This window comes from Synchiropus splendidus, chromosome 19 (assembly GCF_027744825.2).
Source record: "Synchiropus splendidus isolate RoL2022-P1 chromosome 19, RoL_Sspl_1.0, whole genome shotgun sequence".
Classification (NCBI taxonomy): Eukaryota; Metazoa; Chordata; class Actinopteri; order Syngnathiformes; family Callionymidae; genus Synchiropus; species Synchiropus splendidus.
The window spans coordinates 10,923,983-10,932,843 of NC_071352.1; positions in this window are offsets into that span (position 1 = coordinate 10,923,983).

Here is an 8,861-nt window from a genome sequence, read left to right on the forward strand (position 1 = left end):
CTGACGTCCTTTCCAGAGTGTCCCCCAGCACAGCAATGAACGAGGTTTGCATGTGCTGCTGCTCCACCGGCCGAATAATATGAGGAGTCAGGTGCCGAAAAACATGAATTAATGGAGGTGTTGCAGAGCTTCTCTCCTTTCAAAGATAACTGTCGACAATTATTACTTACTTAAACTTGAAAACAATTTCAGAAGTTCCCGTACGTCGGCCAGCTACATTGTAAATGAGAGGATAAACTGCTAAATTCCCTCACTTGGGATTTAAAAAGTTCTTGAATTCGTCTCTTTGTAGATGGAAAAAGTGGCTCTGGTGTCAATATTCTGTTCTGTCACCATTCCACACTACTTTTGAAGATTTTTTTCATTTATTAGAATGGGCTTTGCTACCTCTTCTTTGTGTCTCCGTGTGTTGTAGAAGCAGCGCCCCCTCTACTGCCATCTTCTGTCCAGCTGTCATTATAGTTATAGGTATTTGAAATACAAAATATATTGATAAAATCTTCTTCTTTTTCTTTGGGCGTCCCCCTTCAGGGGTGGCCACAGCAGATCATGTTCCTCCATCTCTCCCTGTCTTCTGCTTCCTCTTCTCTCAAACCTACAAACCTCATGTCCTCCTTCACCACCTCCATCAATCTCCTCTTTGGCCTTCCTCTCCACCTTCTGCCTGGCAGTTCCAACCTCAACATCTTCTTCTTCTCCTCCTCCTTCATCGTCTCCTCCTCCTCCTTCTTCTTCTCCTCCTCCTCCTCCTTCTCATCCTCCTCCCCCTTCTCCTCCTCCTCCTCCTTCTCCTTCTCCTTCTCCTCCTCCTCCTCCTTCTCCTTCTCCTTCTCCTCCTCCTCCTCTTTCTTCTTCTCCTTCTTCTCCTCCTCCTTCTTCTTGGCCACAGCGGATCATCCTCCTCCATCTCACCCTGTCCTCTGCTTCCTCTTCTCTCAAACCTACAAACCTCATGTCCTCCTTCACCACCTCCATCAATCTCCTCTTTGGCCTTCCTCTCCACCTTCTGCCTGGCAGTTCCAACCTCAACATCTTCTTCTTCTCCTTCTCCACCTTCTTCTTCTCCTCCTCCTCCTTCTTCTCCTTCTACTTCTTCTTGGCCTCCTCCATCTCACCCTGTCCTCTGCTTCCTCTTCCCTCAAACCTACAAACCTCATGTCCTCCTTCACCACATCCAATATATTATATTTATCAATAAAATATTATCAAATGTGTGGCAAAAATCCGAAAAATAATAGTAATTTAGGATGGGAGTGAGAGCCTTTTTCACTTTTTACTACCCTCTGTTTAGGTTCAAGCAGAAATAAATGCCAGTAACTGCAGCATTTCTTTGCTTTCCAAGACCAATAAAACATACTGTACATTCATTCTGGCGTCCAGCAAACCGTCAAATGTGACTCAATCATATACAGTGTGATTTTGTTAACAGCTGTTCTGTTTGCGACGTCAGGTACCCAACAATATCCTGTTGAAAGACACCGCCTTTCCCACCAGTTGATAACCTAATGATATAGCCAGATGATACGATATATCTGTAAAATGTCATAAATATCTGAAAAAAATGTCTATAAAATGTCACTCTGCTGTTAAGCAAACAAGCCGTCGTGTTTATATAGATGTTTCAGTGAGCTAATACACTAAGCTCCACAATGTTAGAGAGTTGTCAGAGGAGCAGTGTTGTCCATCACTTCCTCCACATGGTCTTGTCCTCGTTGAGCTCATGGAGATGAGATCAGAAAAGAGTGAGGTCATTCCAGATTGGTCACCTCTTTCTTCACCGAAAGAACAGTGTGTTACTAACCTCAGTGTTCAAGGGAAATCATGCCCTTAGGAGGAACAGTCTGGAATGCCTTTTCATGTCTCAAGCGTTCATGTGGCGTGAGAGGCCGAACTTCAGATGTAGATGTGCGAGTGATGTGTTAATGGTGAGCCCGGTAGGTGGCGCTCTTGGTTTCAAATTGGTGCAAGGTTTCACTGAAATGGTTGTACAAAGCCAAAGATTACGCGGCAGAGAGTGCCATCTAGTGGGGGTTTCCGTTGCGATTCGGCAGCGCCCCAAAATCTTGAATTGTCTCGTGATGTTTATGATTTTCAGAGAGAACATTTCTGGGATGAGGATCAGCAACTGTACAAATAAAAGTAGGGAAACCCATGAGTAGGATCTTCTAGTCATACTTGACTATGAATGTAAGGACACTGCTTCATGAAGCTTCACCAAAACGTTCCACTACTTAGGGTCATAGCGCAGTGGCGCAACTGCTTCCCTGACAGAAGACCACTAAATAAAACCAGGATTTTTTTTGGCTTGGTGTTGTGCTCCATGAGCCTGAATTTCGATTGAAGTCATGTGGATGTTTGATCCAGAATTATAAAAGGTTCTGTTATGTCCATTATGTCATCGATTTCCAGAGCAAACTTTCTGGGATGAGGATCAGGAATGATCTAAGAATGGACAATGAGGTGACATATGCGCAGGTTTATTGAAGATATGTATCACAACCATGGAGAAAAATGCCTGTGGATCGAAGCATATTTAACAGGACATTGCCTGAAATTCTCACCAGAATATCTTGTGTACTAGATCCTTCCTATAATTCCTGAGAATAGAGCAGATATATAATTCATTCTTCTGGGTTCATTGTTATTCTCATCGGTGAAACTGAGTCCAGGGAGTGTGAAAGGATCTCTTCTCGCTGTTAACTAGCACAGCTGAGAGGACCCTTTTTTTTCTCTCTCTTAACTTGTCATGAACGTGACACCAGGCCATTAGGTGACTGGCCGACTTGACTTGGCGGCTGAAATCTAAATTTGTGCCTCAGTGTAATGGGATTGTGTTGTTCTCATTAGGTTTTCAAGGATGTGCTGAAGACTCCTGACAACACACACAAGGACGTTGAAGAACAAGGGAGGCAGTTCGCTTCTGTTTTTGTCCACCGTGATGCAACCAAGATCCACCAGAGATGGTTATGTAACAGTGGACCAATGCGCTCGTCCTCCTCTGAGGACACACTGCTGTACACGGGATGTCTGTCTGTGTAGGCGTTGTGATTGGTTAAGGTTTCATGAAACAGTGTCCTAGTTTTTAAAGGCCACAAGAGGGAACTGTCTGCTGAATAATCTTTGGCTTTGAACAACCTGTCATGGTTTGCTTTTATTTTGGTCTCTGTAACTTCTGTTTTGTGTTTCCCTTCTTCCTGGTTAATGGCACATGGCTGGAGTTAGCGATCTTGTCAGCGTCAAGAGCTTAAAAACACCTGGACTCCAGCAACGTGTCCCATATCGACTCCATTTGTATCCCTGGTAAATTGGCTCTCCTCGCTTGCTCTCGTTCCGACGTCCATTTATACGTTCGTTGACTTATCTTTCTAAAACCCTGGTGCTCTGAGTTTTGTATTTTGCCTCTTGACTATGCCTTTTGACGATGTCCATGTTGCTTCCAGGTTTCTCTTTGTTGTTGTTTTTTTCTTGCTCGTGCGTTCTTTTTGACGGCCACTATACAAGTAACATCCGACTTACGACCGGGATCGGTTCTGACTGACCTGGACATAAGTGGAATGCCATTCAAAATAGCTGACGCGAGGGTTATAGGTACTACTATAGTGGTAGATGGCTGTGTGAGAGTGAGATGCTGGGATACTGTGCTGCCGTAACCGTCGTACGCATTGTTGAGCAGCTATGTGCTGCGGTGCCAGACATTGAATAAAAAAAATATATATAAGCATCTGCTGGCCGTGGTCGTGAGTACAGGTGGAGGTCAGGTCGTAAGTCAAATGTTACTTGTAGTAAGTTAGTGTTTTACTATTCATTGTGTTTGTTTCCTCTATGTACAGACTCTGCTTGCATTCGTTCTCCCGGTTCAGTGACGTCTTTTGTTGGACTTTATTCCTTTGCGGACTCATCCTGGTTCGGTGACGTTTTGTTTATTTCTCCTGGTTTGGCGACGCCTTTGGTTGTACGTTTGTATTATTGGAATTAAATTATTGTATTCGACCGACTATCTTCCTCCTGTGACTCTTCCGTTACTGCACTTGGGTCACGCTCCACGTCTCGAACACAACACAGCCATTTTTACACCAACAGTGCCACCAACTGGACTCTAAACGTAGTTTCATGAAGCCTCAAAAAGCTTACTTGCTAGTCGTGATGAAGCCTCATGAAGCGCTGTTCTCATTTTCAGATCCCACTGGCTCTAAAATCCTTGCCTTTCACCTCACATAATTTTCACCCGAGACTGCCACCTACTGACCACAGAAAATGATTTTATAGATTTAATTTATTCATAATTAGTGCACCACAGTTAAACCATATGGTTTATTCTCATATAGTACTTCTCCACCTTGAACTCTCAAGTAGATGCAGACACCAAGTAGTTTTCAAAAACATACTTTACCTCCTTTGTTCTCATCTGTTCATGTTTTTCACATGAGCCTTCCAAATCATAATAGATACATTAGCGCTGATATTCATCTCAGTGTAAATCACTATCACATCCCTCTCACAATGTCATCTCCATCAAGAGGAAGCAGAAATAAAAGCGCATGATTAAGTATAGCGTTTCCACATTTGACAGTTAATAAAAAAAAAAAAAAAAAAATTCTGAGAGAAGCATTGGAGCGTTCCCCGAAGCCCGGGGACGTGTAAGTGCAGCGCAAGAAAATTCCCCCTTAAATAAATAATGCCGGGACAGCTTATTGGGGCATCTGGTTTGATATTATAAGCCTCGCTCATGAAAGCATGTAGAGTGATGAAGAGGATTCATGAGACTATGGATCCTTTTTCCTTCTGCACACAATAATAAAACCCAGAGAGTCGAGTGAAGTTTTGAACGATGTGAAAAAACGTAAAGACAGTCTTGCGTCGCCTGCGACAGCTGACTTTCTTTGCTTGTTTGACCATTGTTTTTTATCAAACCTGAACTTGTTATCAAATATTCCACTAGATTTCTCAATTCAATTCAGTTTCATGTTTTGGCTGTACAAAATTGTCGATTTTTAACTATAGTGGAGGCATATTATAAGCGCAAATATAGTTGCACACTGGCGTCTCTGGGTCCATCGGATCCTTCAGAGACGTCTCTCCCTCAGCATTGATGATAAGAAAAATCTGGGCTCTGACTGGTTACAGCGATTTGTTTCCAGAGATCCGATGTATCTACTTTAGCAGGGTTTCTTCTTATTGAAACTGTGGCGAAGACCCCACTAAAAAAATGCAACGGAATGGAAGGGAACATAGCCTGTCAAGAAGCAGCTGTGCTCACATCTCTTCATACTTTCACATGTCCGGCCGCAACTTTGGTTCCACGAGCAGCGGACTTCAGTCACTATGATGTTTCTTTCTGGATTTTTCTCTGAAGTAAATGTGTTATCTGTTTGTTTCGATCTTTCCACTTCATTTAAATATGTTCGGTCACGTGAAATTCCATCTTTAAAAAGAGAATTTTTTGTCTGAAGCGGTGGCAACTCTCATTTAAGCCGCTAGCTTATATATATATCGCAAATCCTGGTCAGAGATCAATGTCTGAAAATCTCTTGAAACATACCAAAGTTGCGATCGTGTCGGCCCGAATATGTAGCAACCCCACCCCCATATCTTGTTGCAACAATTTGTTGCATATAATCGCACCTCTACAGTACTTTGACTTTGTGTAAAATAGGTTTGCCATTCGATGGGAGAGTACTGTAACAAGTCGCAGAAGAAGAACTATTCAAGGAGAGCCTTGCTATTTTACTCGACTTTCCTCAAGCTGGATTCGTACCAAGGACCGTCTTGCAAAGTTGCTCACCTTTTATTCAACTTCCGTCACTAAGATTTGATCGGGAGCTGCTTAGGTAGCTTTTAGGGAGGGCTGGCCCTGCTTCTGCGTTACTTCAGTCACCAAGAAAAATCTATACATCTCAACGTAAACTTGGATCATTTACATAGCGAGTGTGTTCAGCATCATAGCGGTGCCGCCTCTGTGTGCACATCTATATTAAAATCAACTCAACGTTTGGTTGGCTCTGATCAAGATCAGGAAGAGCCAGGATTCTTCCAATCTGGGCGTATTTGCTTTGTCTGAAAGCAGCAGATAAAGATAGAGGGAGGAAATGACAGCAGCGAACAATAAGAATTCAATAAGGACAAACCAGAAAACGGTTCTGGTTTGTCCCTCAGCCTTAACTGGAGCCGATGGCGCCAGTAGTTCGAAGTGCAAGGCACAAACGCTGGGATGAAAGAGGGACTGCAGCCAGGAGGACCACACATACACACGCCGCACCGCCCGACACACCACCTTCTCCTCGCTCTATTGGTGCCTTGGATCACTGGGAAAAGATCTCCAGTATCAATCTCCGAGCTGTCAGACACAGCGACCCACCGGACCCCCGACAGAAATCAAACACTGCCTCCTCTCCGTGGAGAAAATCTGCTGCTGTCTTGTCCTGTTTGAAACATTAGCCCGTGAGCTTTGATTGAGTGGTCTTGAGGAGTGGTGCAAAGAAGCAGGACTTTCAAGGAGATAAAATGAAATATCGGGGTACTGCGTAAAAGCTTGAGGTGAGTCACTTAAAAAAAGTGAGTTTTTGTACCCTGAGGGTGAAATAAAAAATCAGAAATAGGCATCAGATTAAAATGAAAAAGAAAAAAAAATCCAGTGATGATAATAATTACTGTATATAACCTATACAATATCGTATATTACATAATAATAATAATGATGATCATATAGTATTAAAATAAATACCTACATTCACAAAGCTTCAAGGTCAGCACAGGGCGCTTTCAGTCTAGAAAGGTTCCGACATTGAAAACGAAACATTTAAAAAACTTAAAATAGTTCCTCAAAGCCAGACTTTATGGTACAGAGAACACTTTCTTATGAAGCTTCTTCAACACATCGCTGAAGAGTCTTGAGAACTGATTTGGGGTGCGAGGAGGCGGGGCTCCCTAAGAAGGTTGCAGGTCCATCACAGCTACTTCAGATAGAAATTAAGGGTGGGATTCGATTAAAAAAATAATTTTAAAAGAATTTGTGATGAATAAATCTCAATTCATCGCAGTTTAATGGTATACGAATATTTGCCACAAGAAGCCACATTTTTCAATTTGAATGAATTTGGTATATATCTGAATCAAATGATGGATCCATTCATACATTTAAACAACAAAATATTGTTTATTTTGCATCAGTTTGACAATAGCACAATAAATCACGATGGTGGCTCTATTCAAGTTTTTATATCACCTTATTTAAACTAAAGCTCTTTTAATGTCTTGAAAATATTTGTATAAGAATTTCTATTTTATAAGAATTTCAAGTCCATTCAGAGTAGTAGAAACCCTGGAACATTGTGTAGTGAAAAACCTCCCCGAACCAAAGCAAACAGACGCTTTAGTTTGCTTTTGTTCAGCGATTCCTCCATGTTTGTTGTTGTTGTTATCATCCTAGCTGTGACATGTCTCACTGTGATCAGTGGACCAGGAACCTGAGCACTCACAAAGGTTCTGCGTTGTCAGGAGAGCAAACTGTTAAGTTAAATTAAATCAAATTAAAACAATTAAATGCCAAAATATTTTCAAAGCACCCACCCACCACTAATAGACATGTATCGGGATTTTCAGGGACAAGAGATGGCGCCATCACCATGAGTTTTGGTGTGATAGAATAAGGATGTTTCATGACAGTGTCCTACTTTTCAGAGCTCAGTAGGTGGCGCTCTTGGTGTAAAAATGAGTGGTATCATTGACCTAGTTTCATTCACCTGTTTCATGAAACCTCATCAGCACATTTTACTATTCAAGCGACACATTCATGACGCTTCATGAATCATTTTCATTTTAACTTTGAGAAATAGGAAACAATCTGGAGAATTGTTTTTCTTTTCATTTTTGAGAACAAAGGGACAGATAATAAAAAAAAAACATCCCGTCATCCACGATCGACTCATTCCGTCACCTTGTTTACCCATGTGATAAGCAATTTATTTGAGTGCTAACCATCCTATTATCTGTTTTTACTTACAGGCAGGTTCATGTTAGTGACCTTTAGCTGGGCTGCCACTTGCATATTATTCTGAGGGTCTCACCACACCGCTCGCTGCGCTCCGTCTCTGTCTTCCCCCGGAGCTCATCCTGAATCCCAACCTCCTTTTCCTGCCTCGGAAAAATCGATGCTCATCGATTTTCCTGCGCTCTCAGGGGTGGAGTCAAAAGAGGGGGACAAAGGAGATAAAGCCACTAGTGAATTGCAAAAGTAACTCCACTGCGCCGTGGCGGACGAGTGTCTTTGTGTGTGAGCGGTTTGATTCCCAGTTGGAGCTCTGGGGCTTCACCAGACAAGTTGGGAAAGCTAAAGGAAACGCATAGTTACTGCTAATGGCAACAACTCTTCCGCACTACATCCACAATACAAAGAAAAAAACAGCATCCACAGAAAGCCTTCAATATTTAATGTGTAAAGTGTGTTGCTGCTTTTTTTTTTGCAATGTGCTGCAATATGATGAGAGCTACTGCAACCACCTCTTCCCACTTCATTTCTTTTATGTCTCTGGTAGTTTTTTACTTACGGTCGGACGACAACTGTTTCAAAGGCAGCCAGAGATACTTTTTTAAAATACTGACTGTTGTTTTGTTTATGTATTTCTTTATCTAACAAGTCTGTCATTGCAGTTTAAGGTAGTTTCTCTTTTGTTATAGTTTATTTCTAAACTGATCTAAAAAAAAATTTATTTAATTTAAAAAAATAAAGCATATTAATATTTTTTTTTTGCTTAATGATTTCTTAATAGGTCCATGAACAATTTTACTAAGCAGACGCAAGGCAGAGCATCATCACTGACACTTCAATCAAATAAAATTCACATTTTGAGAAAAAACATGTGTAA